At 45.1% G+C, this 23,095-nt stretch overlaps 1 long non-coding RNA gene and 1 pseudogene across 1 annotated transcript; both read right to left on the bottom strand.

Moving 5' to 3' along the window:
* Positions 1-6,523: 6,523 nt before the first annotated feature.
* LOC148591275 (uncharacterized) lies at positions 6,524-7,330 on the bottom strand. Its single transcript, XR_015914098.1, has 2 exons — positions 7,187-7,330; positions 6,524-6,784 (listed from the first exon to the last, which is right to left on the bottom strand). It is a non-coding gene; the product is annotated as an uncharacterized LOC148591275 (long non-coding RNA).
* An 8,361-nt stretch (positions 7,331-15,691) lies between these two features.
* On the bottom strand, positions 15,692-22,517 carry LOC148591274 (uncharacterized; annotated as a pseudogene).
* Between the last annotated feature and the right edge of the window lie 578 nt (positions 22,518-23,095).

The following is a 23,095-nucleotide window of genomic DNA, read 5'->3' as shown; positions in this document are numbered from 1 at the left end:
TCTCTCTTTCTCTCTTGTTATGCCCGGTGCATCCTGGCACGTAGGGTCAGTCCTACCTAGGAGGCAGCCGGGAGGGGGCGAAGGGGCGGACAAACTCCGCCTTTAGTTGCGCAACTCACTCTCTGGGGTGTGCAGGCATGCATACCAATGTGGGGGGAAGGGGTCGCAGCCCTCAGTCTGAGGGTCCTGACTTCCTCATCGTCTTCCTCCTTCCCAGGTGTTTGACCTCCAAAGCTAGTTTAGAGGACGTCTACGGTTAAGTTGGCGGCAAGCCCGATCAAGCAGACGGCCTCAACTGGTTTTTAGAGGAGGTCGGCTGTGAACCTGGCTAAGCAGCCTCCTCCGTGCTCCTTATCACTGAGACCAGGCAGACAAGCACCCTCTGTCTCAAGGTCTGTGTTCCATTTCCCCCAGGAGATTTTTATGACCCTACAGATCTTAAAAATATCCTTCTCCTATACAGGGGGAAAGCTGAAAAATAAAATATGCGAACCAAAGAAGTTGTTTATGTGCTCTTTAACAAAAGAAACCTTCCGATTGGCAAATCTAGCTTTTAATTGATTGAACGAGTTTACTGTTAGGAGAATGGGATACTTTCTGTTCACTTATCATCTTCAGGCACCTCAATGGTGGCTACCCACCATATACAAACACAAGAGTTTATGAAGGAAATTCAGCTGAAGCCATGTTAGGTTGCAAAGCATGGAAGGGAATACAAATGCTTATTAATGCATCAGCCATTTGTACCTTTAACAGATTTGGTTAAATTAGGGGCTTCTTTTAAATTCTTGCAATGTAGCAGAAGTGAGAATAAGCTGTTATTAAAATGAAGGGATAATATTAGCTATAAGGAGTCGGAGCACACACAGAACTGGGAGCACACACAGAACTGGGAGCAGGAAAAGAAAAGCATAAAGTTAAAGCTAATAGCATGTTTTGAGCTGAATTTTATCATTTGCTTTATGAACACGTTTACGAGGTCGCAGATCTAGTCAACACTCAGGCATCATGATTCTTCCAGCAAATAAATGCTTCTGTGGATTCTGTCATAGCTTAGCAATAACTTGCGTTATCTGGATGCCACAGAAAAGAAGTCAAAAGAGGATGAGTCAAGCCAAACCTAATCACCGGATCACTATTAAAGTGGTCTTAAGCATAAATAATAAGCCTTACAACTACGTGTTATACAACCCAAACTTTCTGCAGCAGAAGGGAATCCAGGCAGTTCCAAGAACAGAGATGAACTTGTCTGATAGATACCGCAGTACAATCCGGCAGTCCATGTTTCTGTTCTATTAGTAGAACATATATAAATATTAAAGCACTTGGCTAATCATAAGAAGCCAGTCAGAGCTTGACTGACTACTGGACGCAAGAGAAGGAACCTTGTAAAGCCTGGAGAAGCAATCAATGCTTGGCCGAGTGAGGCCTGGCTGCAACCCACCAAAATTCAATTCAGGATTTGATTTGGACCAGGTGCAAGGGAAAAAAAGGATTTGCTCATTTCTGCACTCTGCCAAATCCTGTCCGCACATGCTCCTGTGGCAGCATTTCCCCACGCTGAGGGCTCTAGCTGCCTCCGGATGCGGCGAGGCATCAAATGTGACGCTTTCCTCAGCACGGGCAACAGTAATTAAGTCTCCATATTCCACGGCAGTGTATTCCAGCAGAGACAGACCCAGCACCAGAGACTAGTTTTGGTGATGCAGATGACTCTTGTTGAACATCTGCTCACAGAGATCCCTCTCTAGCTATAGGCTAATCCCAAGCAGCAAGAAACATGGGGAAACGAAGCACCTGAACAGCATCTTCCTCCCTCTGGTTCCTGCTGCTGAGGCTAGCAGAACGACCAAGAAGCACAGGGCCTAATCTCTTTACACAGGGCTACCTATCCAGTGTGTTGTACTAACAACATTACTGAAAAATAATACTGCAGAAAAGCATGTTGTTTTCTAACAGACTTGAGGAAAAGCAGGTGTCTGAGGCAAGGTTCTGTAAAATCATCCTTTTGTAATATAGCAGTAAACTGCCTTCTCATTTTCAGCAGAAATTCTGCAACAGGTGGCAGTTGCAATGAGCTCTCAAATGGCTAAGTGAAAATTTCCTTGTTGTGTAGGGCTTTTTAAAGGACACTTTAAGATGAATGAAAACTAGGACATAAAGATAACAAGCATAACACCTTTCTAATTCTTCCTGAGCATTCAATACACGGATCTTCTCTTCTGGGTTATTCTCCTATTATGGCTGTCCTACCTGGCTTTCAAAGTTTAGGAAGCAATGATACAGCCACTTGATGTAGCAGTTTTGCTACTATGAACTTTATCTACACCTTTTCTTCTAGATGGTAAGAACTTTTTTCCTGAGAGATGTTCTAAACAAATCCTCTTCAACACATTTTTGAAAGCCTACATGTTGTTAGAAAGTACACATATATATGAATGCTGTATACTTTAGAAGAGAAAGTACCGAGCTTTCCTCGTACTTTTTTCTCGTACTTTTTTTTTTTTCTTGTACTTTCCTCGTACTTTTTCCTTTCCTTTTTAGTACCAAGCTTTCCTCGTCATGGCTGCTGCTTATTGGTGAGGACTACAAAGGACAATAGCTAGTAACAGAGTATGATTGGACGATTCTTAGCTTGGCCAGTTTCTGCTCTGTGGTTAAAACCTCCTTAAACTTGTTAATAGCTTTCTGCTGTCTCTGTGTGAATTCCCTATCTCATAGATACACTCTAATCTTTTCAAGGTTAACGTTCTCTGCTAAGGGAGCCAGGGATTCCACAGACCTGCTGTAATCCCTGACAATAAATCATTTTCTTTTGTGCTGGGCTGAAATGCTATGCAATATAAATATAAAGTCCAAATTTATTAAGTTACAGTCATAGTAAATGGCAAAAAAAAAAAGTTCTTGAAAAAGTTTTGCTGAACTTCACAGACTTGCAACAAGAATTGATATTGATTACTTCACCATATCGAGCTCCAATTAACTAAGTGCATTTACTGGTGTGAAAACAAGCATTTAATTTAACCCAGGGAATGTTTCTTTTAGTAACCAAAACCAACCAACTACAATCCTTTTGGCAGACCAGATTGGGGGTTAAATTCTAACCTGATTGTGCTGACAAAAAGGGGGATTATGTAGTTAGTAATTGCATTCCAAAGAACAGCATATTTTTGGCTTAGTTGAACACACAAGATTTGTTCTTCTGGCTGATTCTTGTAACCAAGGGCAGGTATGAGTCAGTTCTCTTAGAAAAGTCCCTGAAAGCAATGGTCCTCAATATGTCTTCCCAGATTAGCAGGGATGAACGACTGAGCAAACTCACAAAACTCTGGATCTAGAAATGTTCTTTCTTCTATTCTGCTGTTTTTCAGACAATGTATTTAGCTGAAACCTAAAGTTCAGATGTAATAATTTTCTAAAGATTTACTAAGTAAAATACAAAACAGTGCTACAGTTAATTTGAGAATAAAGTCTTACTTACTTTATTTCCAAAGCCTTTTGTGTTAAATGTTCCACAAGTCATTAAGGCATAGATCTAAACAGGGAATTAGACACATACCTCCCACTTAAGTAATTAGAAATTACATTTACCTAAATAGGAAATTCAGTTCCCATATTTATGTTATCCCTTATTTATTTCTCAGTCTTAGGCTTAGACTGTCCTTTCTAGCTCTCCTGATGTTTTATTTAGTGACATCCTGGGCAAATTTCAGGAAAACAGTGACATTGATGATGATACTGCTCTCCTACTTAGATATCTATGGTGCTAAAAGGTTAAGAATTGCAGTGTGTGTGGGGGGGGGAATTTTCAGACTGCTCAATGCATTTCATGCTATCAATTATCATCATCATGTCTAAGTAGCTGCAGGAACAAGGTCAGGGCATTGCAGATGAATTTGGAAGGGCTTCATCCTCAGGAAGGAAGCAAGGCAGAGACAGCTTCAGAAACTGGGAACAAGCTGAGTCTCTAGCCAAGTGAATGTGTGGTTATAGGATGTCTAGGAGGTAGATTGATTACTGGCTGAGCATGTCCATGAGTTAGAGTGTGACTGTCAGGGTACTGACAAAGCAGCATCCTGCTGTGCGCAGCCATCCATTAGACAAGTGCCTAGGGTTGTCTCTGACAGAGGAAAGCTCCAGTTCAGTACAATCCACAGTGTCTTGTCCAAATAAGCCTCGATTTTGTTTACAAATGATAAATTAAGGTAGAAAGCAGCATGATGCATTGAGAATTCTTGCACCTAAAAGAAGAATTACTGCTTTCTTATCTACATAGAAATTTCATTTTTTTCTTGTAAGTCTTGAATAAAAGAGGAAAAGAGTGAAGAGGCCAGAGGAATGCCAATGGAGTGGGAAAGGCAACTGAAGTATATTCTTCCAGAATCCTTCATATCTGCTTGCTTTTGTCTCTATTTACAAGCTGCAAGTTACACAGACTGATGCACAGTGTGTCACAGATGAGATGCTGACATTCAGAGTAGGACAGTGATATTTCAGACTTGCAATAAGCAGTCTTGTCTACAGTGGAGAAACCCAACTGGTCAAACCCTATTATGAATAGTATTGCCATGCCACAGTTTCAGATTCCAAGACAAAAACAGGAAGAGTTTGTCTCCAAGAAATATCTATGAAGCTGGGAATATACATTTTGCAAAGCAGCATCTTGGCAGCTGAAGCTTCTCAAAGTCTAAAAATTGGTACTGAAAATAGTACTCGAAGGTGTTCAAGAGTCACTATTTCTTTCCTTATCAAGGATCCTCTCTTGTCCAGTATCTTAAACAGTGAAACTAGCATTCTAGCTATAAATTATTCCAAACCCAAAGCCACTTTGCATTTCAGGATTGCATTCAATTATTTATGTTCTTTAAAATTGAAATTTCTTCTGTACATTTGACCCACAGCACAGTGCCAGGTAACATCTGTGATCTTATAGGAAAAAGAGCATAACCGATGCTCAGATGTGCTGATGCAGCACTCAGCATCGATGGTTTAGATGAGCGATTCTGTCAATTATTTCTGTGTCTCTGATCACCAGGACAGTAGAAGCTAATTCAGACCTTAGTGTAAATAAAGCCACCTGAGGCCAGTGTGAATTCTGACTGGGAGTACGGGCTGGCCAGCACGGTGTGCCAGTATTCTGGGCAGAGGCAGGAGAAGCTGGCACAGAGCTGCCTACAAATGCTGAGAATGGCTTAGTGCTTTATTCCTGTACTTCACTGCAGCACAAATGAAGATCACAGAGCAGCCATGAATGTTTAACCCTCTAAATGAGGCTCCTAAAACTGTTACCTGTTTTTCTCCTCCTGCATAAATCTCCCTTAAATATGAGAATGGGATATGGGTGCAATTATTAAGCATATATTACCATAAGTGTTAAAAAGGCAATGTATTTGCTGTCCTGCACATGAACAGAAAGCCATATTTCAAAATTCCAACACAGGAAAATGTTTTTTTTGTTGGTTTTTTTTTCAGATTATGATCCAGAACGGGATAAGTGATGTGCTTTCATTATTAATTCCAAACGATTGGCAAGAGAATTTAGCTGCACCAATGGAATTTTGAAGACTGTACTGTACCCCACCAATAACATATAATGCAAGTTAAAAATATGCAGCCAATCAAAATATCTGAAAGCCAAGAATCTGAAATCCTATGCATTTTACATTTCCAGCTCTGATACTGTATACATTGGAGTCAGTATGCAAGTGACATATTGCAGAACATACAAAGTAAAATCCATAATTCCATCTCAGCTGCTCAGGACTTGTGTTCTGGTTCATACTACAAATAAAATGTGATTGGGAAGGAATCCAAGATGACTTATATGAAGTTACTTCTAATCTGTTTTTCACTGATTGCACTACTGTGCAATTTCTACTTACTCAAAATTCAATAGCTATCAGGGGAGGTTTGCATAAGGGCTGCAGGATGGGGACTGAACTTGCGAAAAACTACTACTACAATGAGAAATACTAATTGACTACAACAGTAACTCCCTCAGGGTATGGCAAAGCTTCCTTTGGAGGCAGTGAAGAAGGAAAAAGCCAGATGTTCTCATATTACAGCATGAGGCATCATGAACTCTAGAATTGTACATGCTTAGTCAGATGTAATAAGTAATCTATTTGTCTAGAATCTTGATTCTGTTTCTTTCCTGAGGCATGATGTACACAGAATATTCTCAGCAAAGTATTATTCAGTCTGGGGACTAGCACCATGGGATGGGATACATTGTGTTTATGGAGCAGGCAGCGAAGTGCATCCTGCTGTGGAACACACCAGAGGGCCCTTGTGTCCAAGTATGGCACAGAAAGTGGTCCCTAGGCAAACTAGTCCCCATGTTACAGGTGTAAACCACACTCTAAGAGTGCTTTACTATACATGTCCTCACACATGGTGCAGACTTTTCTAGAAACATGATTTCTACTAGGTACTTCTAGTAGATTCAAAACCCAACATTTCAATTCTATATCAAGGAACCATAGGCTTGTACATTTGTGTGAGGTCTTGTTATGACCACAACCCCAGTAAAACAAGCTTTAAGTGGTCAATGCTTCCACAAGGGAGTTCATGTCTTGGTGACGCTTGTTGCAACTGCAGCCAACTCTTAGGTCTTTAAACGTAAACAGAGGAACTCTTGTCAGGAAAGAGCTCTCAATGGTTGTCTTTCCAAGTTGTATTGCTTACCACTCAGGAAGGATTCCTTTGGTCTGTGTTTGATTCCCAGGAAAGTCTGCAGTAGCTTTACTTCAGCTAACCATAATCTGTCCTTCAGCTCAGACGCCTGAAGTGGGGACAACAAACAAAAAAAAGGAGAGGGAATGCAATTCAAATCACTGCAGCAGAACTATGCTAGGTCACCCTATCAACCCATACACTGGAGGGACCACCATAAAATGCTCTGACGTATTGAATACAGACCCTGATACATCAGGGACCTCCCGAGAGCCAGAAAGGGTGATTGCAGTGTGTCAAGGGCATCTCCCAGTGCAGCCTTTCAGTGCAAAGTAAGAAAAACAATGAGGCAATAAGGCATCTCTGTAAGAAATTGTCAAAATGTGAGTCCTAATTGAATGAAACCAAGATCTCCAAGCGAGAAGCTGATTTTTTTGCCAGCTATCTGTCTGATGTTCTTCTTGCAGAAGGGGGTGGGAAGAGAAAAAAAGGTGATTTAATTCTCTCTTACCTTTCAATTACATCAGCATCTGTATTTTGCTCAGACTAGCTTTCTGCTCAGCTAGTTTTGCATAACTCAGAGATAGATTTAGACCCACAACTGGGCCCACAATACTCAGCCATGATGCAATGTAATTTGTCTGTCTAGAAAACAAACAAACAAACAAAAAACCATTACTCCAAACTTCTCTGAATTGCAGGTATACCTGACAGTCATAAAGTAGCAGTCATAAAGCTCCACCAGAATGCTCTGAACAGCTTTGATTCTTTGTCCTTGGATCTTGTCAAATAATGCCAGAAAGTAAAATTTAAGTAAAATTTAAATGTCTGTGAGGTAATGCAAGAAGGAAGAAGGAATAGCCCTCAGAATGGCTTTAACTTTCACTAGATGAGATGTCCTCATTTTAGACTAGACTAGTAGAAAAGATCCTAAAATGCAGTTGTCTCCCAAGAACCCCAGCAAAAATCAGCCACAAGGAAAAAAAAATACATCTAATGACAATTAAGCTTGCAGTCAGTCTCCCTACAGCGTGATAAGAAAGACTTTCTGTGTTCCTTTCCACCTTCGACTGCATACGATGCTATTGAAAACTCAATCCAATGCTCCATAAAGCTGTCACTTCCATCTCCAAGAAACATTCAAACAGAACACGTGTCCTGACATAATCAAGCTTGCACTCAATGCAAACCACACGAGCGATCTCATCTGCCCCTGCACTGGTGGCACCAGCAGAGCAGCACAGCTGTTTCACACTCTCTGCACTAGGCAAGTGATTTCCCTTTACTGCTGCTGAGGTCACTGCTACTGCTGCAGCACCAAAATAAACAAATCCTACCTCATGCCCACACTCAGTAAGGAGCATTTAATACAGCACCATGGGGAATAGGTGGAAAGCGATTCCGGAGAAGATGTCAAATTTGAAACACCGTGATAGCCAACTACAGCTGAACCCAGACTGTGTTTAGTTGTGGCCAGAGCTGACAGGCACATGATACAAGGTGGAGGGGTGAGGAGAACTGGTCATGGACCATGACTGCAAGAGTAACAGGATCACCACCTCCATTTGGTGCTTCTTGTTAAGCTGTGGTCCAGCGGGCTATGCTATTCCCAAGGGCCACCGCAGACACTGCTTCTGAGGATTGATGTAATGGGTGTTTTATTCTGGGTAAAGGCCCTTTTCCTTAGCTCTTCTCTTTGTGCTGGCTCTGTCTCTGGATGGCAAAGAAGAAACTACACTAAGTTTATGCTCCTGGAGGAGCTACCTTTGAGCAGCCTAGTGTAGCTGCTGTCAGCTACTGCCTTTTAGAGCCCTTCTACTATACCATAAAAGCTCCTTCTCCAGCTCCTTGCCTGCAAATAAAAAACAAATCCTGTCCCACCAGATGCTGTTTTGTCATCTCCAGAGACTAGGACATGTTCCATATTATTAAATATTAAATCACATCTCTTTCTTACAGTTGAAAGACACTTGGTTCTTATGCTGAAATGTACTCAAGAGGATAAACCATTTTGTCTCTAAGAGAACTAAAATAACTCCCAGAAGCTTCAGAACATATAAAAAATAATATTCAGAAAGCTTTGTTTTATATTTCAGTGCAAATGGATAACTTATGCAAGAATGCTATCATCTGCTGTCCATAATAGTGAACTGATGTTCCTTTCCATTGAGAAAGACTGCCAGTTTGCATTAAAAATCCTTTCTAATTATCTGCTGACTTAAATGACACTATGTCCCCAAATAATGCTTGAAAAGACAGAGTTGGTACCGATGGTATTCCTCAAAGATAACAAAAAAAAAAAAGATAGTTAATTTTTATGAAACTGTTAAGCAGGAAAAAAAAATAAGAGCAAGTAACTATTTCAGCCAACTTCCTTACATGAAGAAAAAGTGTAAAGAGAGACTAGACGTTCCCCAAAGAAATGAAAAAGATCATCTGGGCTTCAAATGTATGCCATAAAAACAATTTTCAAAGATGACCATTCAGACAAGTCATTCCCAGTTATCCTTTGCCCTGATCTTTGGTTCTATCCTGAATTTCTTGCTTGAGCAAATCAGCAATGAGCAATGGAGACTAGGGCTGCTTTTTTTGAAACAGCTTATTAACTTTATTCTACATCTTTCTTTTAGTTCTTCTTACAACATGGTAGAGAGAGACAGTAAAACTTCTCAAACTCTAACAATATGGTGTATATATGAAAAAGCATCGCTGTTGCGTTTTTCAGTAGGGCAATGTCTTTGGTCCCCCCATGTCTGATATCAGTTTATGGCATAGGAGCACATGACAGATGTGAACCCTGCTCACACTCCACATTCCCTGCAGTCTCTCCACCAGTCTTCTAGGAGGTAGAAAGGCACTTTATTTCCTTCCTTATCCAGCGGATATAGAGGGAGAGGTGTTTGTTACAGGACCAAGACTCCTGGGTTGGTATTAAGCCTCTGAGTTGGTATTAAGCCTCTGAGAACATTTAATTTCAGTTACTCAAACCCTCCTCCTAACTAGTCCCTTATGTTCTCCTTTGAATATTATCACAGGTTGCTTCCTACACTTTCTGAAGCAACAGCACTGCCAGAGTGACCTAAATCTCACTGTAATCCATAGAACTATGAATTGTAAACCAGAAATCATCTAGGAGTTTTATTAACTTCTTGCTGGCCAGGCTCTGGGAATGGCAGATGCTCTAAAGGTGCCTTTTTTAAACATTCAGGAAGACAGAGTGGCTTTGGTTTCCAGTTATTAGGGTATCTTTGCAAAAAAAGTGCTGTCAATTAGTTGTTTACTTCCAATCCAGGAAACTGAAATTCATTATTATACTGATCCTTCAGCAAATACAGACTACAGGCATCATCTCAAGAACAGTTGTGTCTAAAGTGGGAATTTTTCAATAAGCTTACTGCATGCATGTGTTTTTTTCACCCTAAATAACAGGGGTGAAATAGAAAGAATGCCACTCTGCTCAGAACTGTTGAAAGCCTGAAAAATAGGAATATGCCACACACTGCATATCTGACAGGAAAAATAGAAAAGCACAAGAGTTTAAAAGAAATCTTGAGCCAAGGCCCATTAAGCAGGAGCTCACAAAAGCCTCTAAAAGGGAAAAGGCTGAGGCAAGGAAGAATAGCTGTTAAACAATCTGGGAAAATATTCCGATAGCATCAGATCTGATTCAGTCAAATCCTAAAATACAAATCCTGTACATAATGGCATCCCCATGAGGCTTAATGTATACTCAAGGTTAAATGACTGACACAGCACTCTGAGGAGGAAGTATCACACAGTTGCCAATAAAAATGTAAGAGTTGTCAAAACACTGATTTTTGGAATTAACAGTGGCTTAGAGAGGCTTTTTATTGCCAGGTCGCCAGCTCAAACCTGGCAGAGGCTGGCAGGAGCCAGAAGTGCTTATGGTACAATGGCTGCACTGGCAATTGTCAGGTTTTACGCAATCAAAGGGGCATTAATTAGTGCCCTTGGTGGTAGGCATTGCAGGTGAGCTCAGGACAGGAGATGGTGCTTCATCTTGTCACCCTGGCCAGTAACCCATGTGGGTCAGCGCTGCAGCACCCCAGCAGCAGAACCAGGAATCTCGTGCTCTTACTGCTCTTTGTACATCCCAAGGGCTGCTTCTCAAATACTATCAAAAGTGTATCTTGCAAGAGTGAATGGAAGTTTGTGCTGCATCAGCTTCACGAGCATATTTACTATCCACCGCAGCCATGTGATGGAATTATGGTATTCCATGTGTAGTGAAATGTGTCCTGAGCTAAATTCCCCAGCAGAAATGCTAGCCTTCAGCCACTCTGATCTCTGCATCAGCTACATGAAAAATACAGTCATACGGGGATTTCAGGCAAAAATTCAATCTAAATAATAAGAAATCTTCTCACATTTCAGTTTAGAATTAATCATTTTTTTCCCAATATGTCAAGTAGAAATACACTTTCAGAGCAATGTGTGCAAGTTTCAAGCCAATAATCACAATTACTTTCTGGCAGTGTACAGAAAGAACCCATCTATGGGTTGTTCAACTCTTGTGGACAGTAACGGACTGACAGACAGAGAGAGTTTATTTGAAATCAACAATATTATTTTCTTCAGTGACTCATAATACCATCTGTTCAGCAGCATACATTAGAATCCATCATACATCTGCATATCCCTTCTGAGCGTGGCCCCACTTTCATGGGAAATTGAATTTTCACAAGCAGCAGTGAGCTCCGGTGAATTTGTAAGCTCAAAATGTTGCTTCGTTTACCTTCTGTAGAAAGATCTCTTTATTAGGTGACAACAAGAAAGATTTGTAAGGTTGTTCAGTACCCATTTCTGTAGCTGTTACCTCAACTTCTCTCACACAAACCCATATAAAAGACAGATGGATGAAAGATGGGAAATGTTGTATTGGGTTTCCCCCCTCCCTATGCATAACAAAACTAGCTAAAATATGACTATCTTATTCTTACTTATTCTTATCTAATTACTTATTCTCATTATTATCTTATTCTTATTGCTATCTTATTATTATCTTACTCTTACTTATTGTCATTATTACCTTATCCTTATTACTTACTCTTATTATTATGTTACTCTTACTTACTCTTATTATTATTCTATTCTTATAGCTTATAATAATCTCAAGATTATATATCATAAACTTGACATAAAAACATAAGGCACAAAGTGTAGAAGGTAGGGGATGACAGGTAATACCGCGGTATAGAAATAGGGTGCACCTTGGGATAACTTGGGGATAATACTGAGTGGATATATTCTTAAAGCCGTTGTCGGCGTTCTACTAACATGATGTTAACCTTCTCTAGCCGACTCTTGAAAAACGGCATGAGCTTATTCAACATACAGGGTCCAAAGATCAGTGTCATCATGATCATTGCTATCGGCCCTATCAAGGTGGATATCAGGGTAGTTAACCATAGCGAACCGGTGAACCAATTTTCGTACCAGCTGCGTTTGGAACAGGGTTCAATGGGTGCTGGTTGGCAAGGCGTGACACTGAAAACTGGTGACCCTGTAGTTACTTTTGTACTAATTGCTCGAGATTGTTCCATCTGTTCAAGTACCCATTTAGAGGGCTGATGTGACTCTACTTGTCCTATAGTAACAAGCTGCAAAATTAAGATAATACAAAGGCATCGCGGCCCCCTCTTGCGGAGGCTGTTTTGTTGTTTTCTGGATTCGGTCGGCGTGGAACTCGCAGGCTCGGGCGGGACGCCTGTCACCGGGGCGTACGGGTTACGGGGGCGTCCAATGATCTGGTCCTGTGAACAGAAACTCACAATTTTCATTAGTTTTATTTTGAAGGTCTGGTTTAATAGACTTAAGCGGGCACCACTTGACTCTGCCATCTTTTCTGACAGCGGCATACCCTCGCCCTGTTAGAACCAGTTTCCACCCTTGTTCCCATTCTCCCAGCTCATTTCTAACTATAACCAACGGACCTTCCTCTATTGCTCGGAGTGGCCCAGTGTTTTTGGGAGGGACTCTTCGCTTCCTCCCCCCTGGGGAATTGATTCAGTGCTAGCAAGGCAGTCGCTAGTAGGCGTGTTTGGTCTCCTGGAGGAATGGCGTTGCTAAAACCTTCTGCCTTTGCTAATACCTCTAGTTTAGATTTCAGAGTTTGATTCGCTCGTTCTACTATGGCTTGTCCCGTGCTATTATATGGGATGCCGTATGTTAGGGTAATACCCCATCGCAGAGCGAATGCCTGGACTGATTTAGAGACAAAATTTGGACCGTTGTCTGTTTTGATCTGATTAGGGACGCCAAGCCACGCCATGGCTGTCAGCCAATGTTGGATGGTTGCTTTGGAGTCAGTTTTAAGGTGTTGAGTGGCTACGATCACTCCACTATATGTGTCTACAGTCACTGCTAGCCACGCTCGAGGTTTCAACAGCTGGCAGAGTGTAAAATCTGTTTGCCACACTTCGGAGGGTTTAAGACCTCTGGGATTTATCCCGCTAGACCACAGAGGTGCTTTCTGACAGTGGGGACATGTAGCTACTATATGTCTCGCGTCAGTGACTGAAATCCCGCATCTCTTTGCTAACGCTTTAGCTCCAATATGGAGAGCCTCGTGTAGCTGTCGAGCGTCTTTTAGCATCCACAATCTTTTTGCAGCGGCGTCTGCCTTGTCGTTACCAATTTGGAAAAACCCTTTAATTGGGCTGTGGCTGTTGACGTGGATGACCGATATAGTGCCCTTTCGAGAAAAAAGCGCTTCTTCCAGCATTAGGGCTGTCGTGGATGTTGACACGCCAGGCCCTGACATGGCCAGGCAAAGTTTGGCCACAAACATTGAATCGGTCACTATGTTGAGGTGTTCCGTTGGGAACAGCCCACATGCTAGTACTACGGCCATTGCTTCTAACTGGTGGACTGAGAGTGTGTGATCGGTCATTTTAATGCAATGCCATTCTTCTCCCAATTGCCATACCGCCGCTGCAGTTGAGGTCGCTGAGGATGCGTCTGTAAAGACCGTTGGTCCCTGTTGGGGCCGGTCCATGATCTTCTGTGGGAGGTCGATGTTGACAATTGCCAGCATTTGGGTCCAGGGAGGCTTTGTGGCGTACCGGACTTCTCCACCAAATCCGACGAGAGCTATGGCCAGATACTCTGACATTGCCACTGATTGCGTTGGGAGCTGTTTGCGGAAGGGCAGGTATATCCTGGCAGGCTCGATGCCTAGGTGTCTTAGGGCGAGTTTCCTGCCTTTCATAATGAGATTGCCAAGACACTCGACTCCCGGAGAAAATGCACGCGACGGTTTTCCTAGGACTATCCATTGTATGGGCTGAGCTTTTTCAGGAGGGCCCTGCGCTAGTGCTCCTACTCCCCCTCCTTCCGTAAAGTGCACGTATAGATCAAGTGGTATATTTGGGTTCCACCTGGTGAGTGTGCTTGATGATACCTGCTGTTCGATAAAATCGAGAGAGTCCATTGCCTCTGTCGTTAGAGTTTTTCGTTCCCATGGGCTCTTTCCTTTCAAGAGGTCGTACAGGGGGGTCATGATTTCGGGAGGGATCAGGATAATATTGCGGAGCCACTGTAAGGATCCCACTAACTGCTGCATATCGTGGAGCGTTTTAATGTTCCGACGGATTTTTATTTGGGGGGGGTTACATAAGAACTTGTGATCCCTACTCCCAGAAAACTTACACATGGTCCCCTTTTGATTTTTGCGCTCGCGATTTCGAATCCGTTTGTTTTTAGGGTTTCTGAAACCGTTAACACCAGTTGGTCCACCTGCCTTCCTGATGGTGCAGCAATTAAGATGTCGTCCATGTATTGAATGATAGTTACGGTCGGGTTGCTGCGCGCGGACTGGTGCCAACGCCCGATCCACCGTAATCTGGCAGATAGTGGGTGAATTGATCATTCCTTGAGGCAGCACTTTCCACTGGAAGCGTAGGTTGGGGCGCTGGTTGTTTGGAAACACGACAGAAAAGGCAAACCGCTCCCTGTCTTCCTCATGCAGAGGTATCGAGAAGAAACAGTCTTTGATATCAAGGACAACACAGGGTTGTCCTTCCGGTATCATAGAGTTCATGGGCAACAACATTTGAACAGGACCCATGGGTTGGATTCTCTTGTTTACTTCACGCAGGTCATGAAGGAGACGGAACCCCTCGCCGTTTCGTTTGGGTATTACAAAAACTGGGGTGTTCCATGGGCTGGTGGAGGGCTCTATATGACCTCGCTGTAATTCGCAGTCAACTAGCTCGAGAAGGGCATCCATTCGAGGCTTCGATAGGGGCCACTGCTCGACCCACACTGGGTCGGACGATTTCCACGTCAGTCTAATTGGTGGAGGTGGGTGTACGGCAGTGGCCCTTAGAGTAAATTTGTCACCCTGGCTTTTAATAGAGCCAGAGCGTCCCTTCCCAGCAAGGGTGGGACTCCTGCCATGACATATGGAAAAAGGGTGATGTTTTTTTCTGGCCCCTTTTCAGTGTGAAGCGTGATTGCTACCAATTGAACACTCTTTCGAGCTCGGGTTAATCCGCCGACTCCACCTACCATGGGTGCGTCTTCCAATTTCCAGCGTGGGGGCCAATGCGTCTCAGGAATAACTGTAATATCTGCTCCAGTGTCAATTAAAAAGGGGACACTAATAGTGGTGTCATTTAAGGTATTATAGAGGGAGCAGATCCCCCACACCACTGGCGGGTTGTCACATTTTACTGCCAGGGCCACCCTGGGGTCTCGTCCCCAAGGGGTGGTTCTTGTTGTCCCTGGGATAGAGGCTGGTTTAGCTCGGCCGTCGATTGGGCCATTAAGTTGGTCGGTCGAGGGGGTAGCGGGTTCGAGAACGCCCCGCTCCATCCGGGGTTGGCATAGTTGGGCCGCCTCATGTTCCGAGTGGGAGAGGGCCGTGCACGGCCCGAGTGCCCTCTCCCCTCCCCGTTTCCCTGGAATTTGGATTTGCATTCTCTAGCGAGATGTCCTTTCTTACCGCAGGCCCAACACGGCCCTTTGGGTCGATTCTGGTGTAAGGGGAACGCTACCAGCGAGTCCCCCAGCCAAGGGCAGTTTGCTGCAACGTGGCCTGCCTGGTCACATTTAGAACATGTCATTACGTTGGCTATTGCGGCATGAACAGCCGCCTGAATTGGGGTCAGATGTTCTTCCTTTGCAACATGCTTAACCATGTCTGCGATACTTGCCCCCATCGGCAATGATCGCAAGATTTCTTTGGTTGCCGAATTGCATTGTTGGCGTAAACATTCCGCTACGACCGGGCTTTTTGCCTCTGTGGGCAGGGACGAAGAGTCGACCGCTGCCTGGAGGCGATCTACAAATCGTGTAAAGCTATCACTTTCACTTTGCTTTATTGTGGACCATGGTGATGGTCTGGCAACAACTCTACAGGCTGTGCGAATAGCTTCTCTGGCTGCACGAGTAGTTGTCATAACCTCATGGGCCCGCATGCCATGGGCCTGCGCCTGGGGGGTAATCATTGTTGGATCTTTACCCATTAACCGCTGCAGGCTGGAGCCGTGTAATGGATGATCTGCCCCAGTTACTTGGGCTAAATACTTTGTACAGTTGTCTTCCCATTCTTGTCTGAAAACGATCATCCCTGCTCCATCAAAGATTAGCCTACAAGTTTGTTTTATATCAAATGGGAGCATATCGTCCCCCCCGAAGATACCATCTATGAGGGTTGAAACCATGGCAGAATTAATCCCTTTATCTGCAATTGCTTTAACAATCGTTTGCACATCCTTAGGGTTTATCGGCGAGTAGACCCTCTGTCCCGCCTCCGTCACCCGGACTGGGAACGCTAGCGCGGCCGATGGGGCCCACTCGGCACATGCAATCTTTATTTCCCTCCAGTCCGTGAGAGGGGTTTCTTCCTTTCGCGGTTTTTCTTTAATTCAAATGGGAATATTTTGGCTTTTAGTTCTTTGGCTCTTAATTCTGTTTACCTTCTTTTTCTCCTTCCTTATGTTTGAATCAGTTGTGAGCCACTCGTCCTCACTAGTGTCGGAGCCGGAGCCGGAACTCGACTGACTGGTCACTTCCGGGCTCCGGTACTTTTTCGTTGGGCTCCAGCCCCGCCTACTCCCCTTGCGGGCGGGCTGTTCTCCCCTCCTTGGCTCGCCCCGCCTCCTACTCACGGAAGCGTGTTTTTTCAAACGGCCGCTCTGATTGGTTCTCAGCACCTCACTCGGGCCTCCCTCACCTGACTGGTCACCCCCACCACCTTTCTCCTTCTTGTTGTCCTCCCCCACCTGCTTATCTAACGGTTCCAGTCTGTTCTTGTTCTTCTCCCCCTCTTGTTTATCTAACGGTTCCCATCTGTTCCCGCCGGGAGCATCCTCGCCCTGCCCTTCTCCTTATGGCTCAGCGCCATTTTGAGGGGCAAAGGGCGGTGGTCTGACCCAGGTGTCTCCATGCTCTGACTTCTTTTTGATATTTCTAGCTTCCTCGGCTAGCTCGCTCCAAACAGATTTCGGCTGTTTTTGCTCCTCTGTAAGCGGGACCGGGTTCGGGGATGGAGGGGACGTATCGCCCTCTTGCAGACCTTTAGGCTCAGCAGAATTACCATCATCTGGGGGGTGAAGAGTATGTGCGGCTGCCCCAACTCCCGTTTTCGGGGTGGCCAACAAACAGTCCTGTATCGCCACCCAGGTCTCCTGCTCTTTCATAGCTTTCTGCAACGCCTGTACAACTTTTCCCCAAGCCTTAAGGTTTTTCCCACAACCCGAAGACATCGTCTCCTCGGCTAATGCCTTGGTACATTTGTCCCACACTTCAGGGTGGAGAATATCCACCGGCTGGTCTATAACCTTAATTTTTAAAAGCCTCGCAACAGCGAGAGTAAAATCTTTTGGCTTACAATCAATCCCCCAATATTTATGTAATTGCGATACGACCTTCACAAGGGCTTCCATCCTCCTTGTTGGTCCGGGAGCGTCCTCCCCGCCGGGCTGGTCCTGCCGCTCCGGCCGCTGTTCACCCGTCCAGGCGATGATTCCCGGGTTTCGGCACCACTTGTTGCCGTTCAAGCGGCGTGGCGACCTGGTTCAGGAACGGCATGGCGACCACCCCCAGGCCGCTCGGGCCATCAGCACGCTGACACCAGTGTGGTAGACAGCAAATGGCGTTTATTGATGGGTAGAAAGGTGTTATATAGCTAAGGTTTACAACGTCACATCCGTCTGCTTACATCATAAACTAACACTATTGGCTATTAGGGGCTCTACCTTTCCGTACAGCGCGATATCTTCCGGCCGCCGGACCCTAACTATCTGTAACAGTGTAGTAATCTGCAACAGGGTAGTTTGAAAATGACTGCAGTTTTGTTTAGGGATGGGACACAAGACTGAATGGGACTGAGTGCTGGCAGCACAACAGCTCCCTGTCAGTTGGGCACCTGGAACCATCCGTGCACATCTCCTGAGCTGCCTCGTGGCAAGGTTAAACTGGTGAGCTCAAACACTGAGGTTTATGTTAGACAGTGCACCTGGGCCCTGGGCTACAGCAAAAAACAAACACAAGCCATAGGCTCCCAGAGGACTGAAAATCTTTTCATTTTAGCAGTACCTTTTCCTATGTGGTGTAAGAAGGTCCGTCCTTCATAGAATCATAGAATGCTTAAGGTTGGAAGGGACCTCTAGAGGTCATCTAGTCCAACCCCCCTGCACACGCAGGGTCACCTAGAGCACAGGGCACAGGACTGTGTCCAAAAGGATTTTGAAGATCGCCAGAGAAGGAGACTCCACAACCTCTCTGGGCAGCCTGTTCCAGTGCTCCGTCACCCTCACTGTTAAGAAATTTTTCCTTAAGTTCCTGTGGAACTTTTGGTGCTTCAGTTTGTGGCCATTACCTCTAGTTCTGTCGGTGGCCACCACTGAAAAGAGGCCAGCCCCATCCTCCTCACTGCCTCCCTTGAGGTACTTATAGACAATTGTTAGATCCCCTCTCAGCCTTCTCTTCTCCAGCCTGAATAGGCACAGCTCCCTCAGCCTCTCCTCATAGGGCAGATGTTCCAGGCCCCTGATCATCCTTGTAGCCCTGCACTGGACTCATAAGATTTCATAAGATTTCTCACAGCCCAGTTATCCAGTCTGTCCAGGTCCCTTTGGATGGCAGCGCAGCCCTCTGGGCTGTCGGATACTCCTCCCAGTTTTGTATCATCAGCAAACTTGCTGAGGGAGCACTCTGTGCCTTCATCTGGGTCACTAATGAATAAATTGAACAGGGCTGGACCAGGGACTGACCCCTGGGGGACACCACTAACCACAGGCCTCCAACTAGACTCTGCACCACTGATCACCACCCTCTGAGCTCTGCCATCCAGCCAATTCCTAATCCACCTCACTGTCCACTCATCTATCCCACACTTCTGGAGCTTGCCCAGGAGGATGTTGTGAGGGATGGTGTCAAAAGACTTGCTGAAGTCCAGATAGATGACATCCACCGCTCTCCCCTCATCTACCCAGCCGGTCATTCCTTCAGAGAAGGCTATCAGGTTAGTCAAGCATGATTTCCCCTTGGTGAATCCATGCTGACTACTCTTGAGCACCTTCTTGTCCTCCATGTGCCTGAAGACAACGGCCAGTATGAGCCGTTCCATCACTTTTCCGGGGACGGAGGTGAGGCTGGCTGGCCTGTAGTTGCCTGGGTCCTCCTTCTTGCCTTTTTTGAAGACTGGCGTGACGTTGGCCTTCTTCCAGTCCTCTGGCACCTCCCCCATTCTCCAGGATCTTTCAAGGATGATGGGGAGTGGCTTAGCTATGGCATCCACCAGCTCCCGCAGCACTCTGGGCTGCATCCCATCAGGGCCCATGGATTTGTGGGTATCGAGGTTCCTTAGGTGCTCTCTGACCCAATCTTCCTCTACCCAGGGCAAGTCTTCCTCTCTCCAGGCTTCTTCTCTTATTCCTAGGGCCTGGGACTGTAAAGGGCTGCCCTTGGTAAACACCAAAGCAAAGGCGGCATTCAGCAACTGCTTTTTCTGTGTTATTCGTAACCAGGGTACCCAACCCGTTCACCAGCGGACCCACGTTTTCCCTGATCTTCCTTTTGCTGTTAATATATTTGAAGTTTTTCTTGTTATTTTAACATCCCTTGCCAGATTGCATTCCAAATGTGCCTTAGCTTTCCTTGTTGCATCTCTGCATTCTCTGACTACGTTCCTGTATTTCTCCCAGGGGGCCTGTCCTTTTTTTCACATTCTGTATATCGCCTTCTTCTGCTTGAGCATTGCCACAAGCTCCTTGCTCATCCACGCAGGTCTCCTGCCCCCTCTGCCTGACTTCTTACACACAGGGATGCACTGTTGCTGGGCATGGAGGAAGTGCCGCTTCAAAACTGACCAGCTTTCTTGGGCTCCCCTCCCTTCTAGAGCTCTAGCCCATGGGATTCTTCCGAGGAGGTCTCTGAAGAGGCCAAAGTTGGCCCTCCTGAAGTCCATGGTTGCAAGGCTACTTACAGCCCTGCCTCCTCCTCGTGGGATCCTGAACCCCACCAACTCATGGTCACTGCAGCCGAGGCTATCCCCCACCTTCACATCTCCAACAAGTCCCTCTCTGTTTGTTAGCACGAGGTCCAGTAGCCCACCTCTCCTCATTGGCTCCTCCACAACCTGCATCAAAAAGTTATCAATGACGCTCTGCAGGAACCTCCAGGACTGTTTGTGCCTGGCTGTGTTGTCCTTCCAGTTGATGTCAGGGTGGTTGAAGTCCCCCAATGAGAACCAGGGCCTGTAACAATGAGGCAACATCCAGCTGACTATAGAAGGCCTCATCAACTTCCTCATCCTGGTCAGGTGGCCTGTAGCAGACACCCACCATAGTGTCTCTCACATTAGCCTGCCCTCTAATCCTTACCCACAAGCTCTCAACTTCCTCATCCTCCACTCCCACTTTGAGCTCCATGCATTCCAGTTGCTCTCTCACATAAAGAGCAACTCCACCACCTTGCCTTCCCAGCCTGTCCTTCCTAAAGAGCATATAGCCTCCCATGGCAGCGCTCCAGTCGTGTGAGCTATCCCACCATGTCTCTGTGATTCCAATGAGATCATGACGCTGGGACCGCACACAGATCTCCAGTTCGTCCTGCTTATTCCCCATGCTTCGCGCATTGGTGTACAGGCATTTCAGGGAAGTAATTGAGCCTGCAGGTTTCCCAGGAGGGATGAAAGAGGACCCTCTATAATCATCTCCTATCCTCACTTTCCCACTAGCATACTCCCGCTGGATGCCATCTGACTTTGGCTGTGTGGTACTGATTGCCCTGTCTGTGTGACAGTCCCCCCTTCTTGCCTAGTTTAAAGCCCTCCTAACCAGGTTGGCCAGCCTTTTCGCAAAGAGACGTGTGCCCCTCTTGATGAGGTGGTTCCCATCATTCCCCACTAGCTGGTCGTCATTAAACAGAGTCCCATGGTCATAGAAGCCAAAACCCTGTTGCCAAGACCAGCGGCACAGCCAGTTGTTAATCTGCCATATCCGCCTTCTCCTCTTTGAATCCATTCCTCTCGTTGATAGGATAGAGGAGAACACTACCTGGGCTCCCATACCTTTGATGGCCATCCCTAGGGCTCTGAAATCTCACTTGATATCCCTCATTTTCCCCATGGCATCATTAGTGCCCACATGAAACAGTACGAGCGGGTAATAGTCAGACTCCTGGACAAGCCTTGGGAGCCTCTCTGTAACATCCCTTATTCAAGTCCCTGGCAAGCAGCAGACCTCTCTGGATAAGGGGTCCAGTCTACAGATCAGTGCCTCCATGCCCTGCAGCAGGGAGTCACCCACGACAATCACCTGCCGCTTCTTCCGGGTGCTCCTTTTCTCCTTAGGGGGAGCAGCCTCAGGGCGTGGACCTGACTGCCTCTCTTTAGACAGCCCCCTAGATGGGCCTTGGATCATGACCTCCTCTATCTGATCCCCAAGTTCCAGGGCCTCATACCTGTTGGATGTGGTCACTGGTGGAGGTGAGGCAGGCCCTGGAAGGGTTCTCCTGCCACCTGGAATAGGGGCCTGTTTCCATTGTTGATCGTCCCTTGATACTGTTAATTCTGCTCCCTCTGCCCTATGGCAAGAGGGTACTGGATTTACAGACTGAATTGGGGAATTCTCTGAGTGGCTTTCCTGGGAAGACTGCAGAATGCAGCTCCACCAGTCTATTTCTCTTTCACATTCCCTGATGGCCCTCAGCCTTTCTACCTCCTCCTTCAGCTCCACCCAGGCTGAGCAGGTCGTCCACTTGCTCACACCTAAGGCAGGCGATGTTTTCGCTACTCCCTGGTAACATGGAGAGGCTCAGACATTCCCCACAGCTTGAAACCTGGACTGCCACAAAAAAAAAGTCCTTATAAAGTATCTCAGGGATGTGAAGACTTGATCTTTCGCCCGTTCTGTCATCATGTATTAATGAAATTGGACTGTCCCTTCCAAGGTCATGAAGGTTAAAAATGTAAAATCATAACTTCCTCCCCTATCTTCTGCAATACCTATAATGCAGTGAAATGTTAGACATGAATCTGAGCAATGGCAAAAATCGAGTAGTTCCTAAGTACAACCACAATTAAGTACAAAACTTCCATCAGATTGGATCATGTCACTTTATCTAGCAGTGCATACAGGAAATATTATCCATGTCAGTTTTAAATTAAAAATAAACATTACTTCAGGTAATGAGTAATTTGCTGTAGGTAGCTGTACTGAGTTCTGCTCTTCCTCAGCCAGCAGGTATTTTGTTGTCAGTACATCTCTTGAAACAGCACCATTTATTTTCTCTGTCATAACTAGAGCTCTTCGAGTAGTAATGGCTTCTATTTTCTCCAGTGCTGCATTAAACTGCCTTAGAGTATCCATCATAACATTTATGGACTCTCCATTTATGACAGTGCAAGGGATTTATGTCCAAAACTACTACTGCCCTCATCCAGTTTGCATGATGTTGCTTTGACAAGTCATTCATGGAGAGATGTCAAAACTTCCATGCAGAGCCCTGCTCCTGAACGCCACAACCAGCACCAGTCGCTCACAGCCATTCCTCCAGCACTGTTTGCAATCCCAGTCACTGGGGCAGAAGAAGAAGGCAGAAATAATAAAACTTGTTCCCCATAACCTCTTCTATTTCGTGAACTGGAAATAGTGATGCAATAAACAAAGTTGCCTTCCTTTTCCCCAGTTTTAGAACTGTTACATTTAAAATCAAGTCACCAACTTTTAATCATGTTCACCGAAACTAATGCCCATTTGTGAGTAAAAATCCTTCACCCAAGCTTATGATAATACAAGTACTTAATGTTCTTGAATTCACAGGCAATCTCTTTTTTCATTATTTATTTTTATATATGTCATTTACACGAAATGTATCGGGCTCCTGTATTCTAAGTTGCAACATTTCTATTAAAATAGACATTTCATAAAAATAATGTTTTAGTAGT

This window comes from Tinamus guttatus, unplaced genomic scaffold (assembly GCF_059628265.1).
Source record: "Tinamus guttatus ecotype Peru unplaced genomic scaffold, ASM5962826v1 Tinamus_guttatus_pri_ptg000877l, whole genome shotgun sequence".
NCBI classification, from domain to species: Eukaryota; Metazoa; Chordata; class Aves; order Tinamiformes; family Tinamidae; genus Tinamus; species Tinamus guttatus.
This window is presented reverse-complemented; position numbering and strand designations above follow the sequence as displayed.